This window comes from Octopus bimaculoides, chromosome 19, assembly GCF_001194135.2.
Source record: "Octopus bimaculoides isolate UCB-OBI-ISO-001 chromosome 19, ASM119413v2, whole genome shotgun sequence".
NCBI classification, from domain to species: domain Eukaryota; kingdom Metazoa; phylum Mollusca; class Cephalopoda; order Octopoda; family Octopodidae; genus Octopus; species Octopus bimaculoides.
The window spans coordinates 12,210,733-12,211,522 of NC_068999.1; positions in this window are offsets into that span (position 1 = coordinate 12,210,733).

A 790-nucleotide genomic window follows, 5' to 3' on the forward strand; every position below is an offset into this window, starting at 1 on the left:
TTCTTCACTTTCTTCTTCTTCACTTTCTTCTTCTTCTTCACTTTCTTCTTCTTCACTTTCTTCTTCTTCTTCTTCTTCTTCTTCACTTCATTCTTCTTCTTCATTCATTCTTCTTCTTCTTCACTTTTTTCTTCTTCACTTTTTTCTTCTTCACTTCCTTCTTCTTCTTCTTCTTCTTCACTTTCTTCTCCTTCACTTTCTTTTTCTTCTTCTTCTTCTTCTTCTTCTTCTTCTTCTTCTTCTCTATCACCTTCTTCTTCTTCTTCTTCTTCTTCTTCTTCTTCACTTTCTTCACCTTCTTCACTTTCTTCTCCTTCACTTTCTTTTTCTTCTTCTTCTTCTTCTCCTTCTTCTTCTTCTTCTTCTTCTTCTTCACTTCATTCTTCTTCTTCATTCATTCTTCTTCTTCTTCACTTTTTTCTTCTTCACTTTTTTCTTCTTCACTTTTTTCTTCTTCACTTTTTTCTTCTTCACTTCCTTCTTCTTCACTTTTTTCTTCTTCACTTCCTTCTTCTTCTTCTTCTTCTTCTTCTTCTTCTTCTTCACTTTCTTCACCTTCTTCACTTTCTTCTTCTTCTTCTTCTTCTTCTTCTTCTTCTTTTTCTCTTTCACCTTCTTCTTCTTCTTCTTCTTCTTCTTCTTCTTCTTCTTCTTCTTCTTCTTCTTCTTCTTCTTCTTCTCCACTTTATTCGTCTTTAATTTCTTTATCTGTCCTATTCTCTACGCATACCTGCCTTTCTTTTTCAATCTTCCCCTCTTCCACCCTTCCCCCTCTCCCCTCTCTCACTAT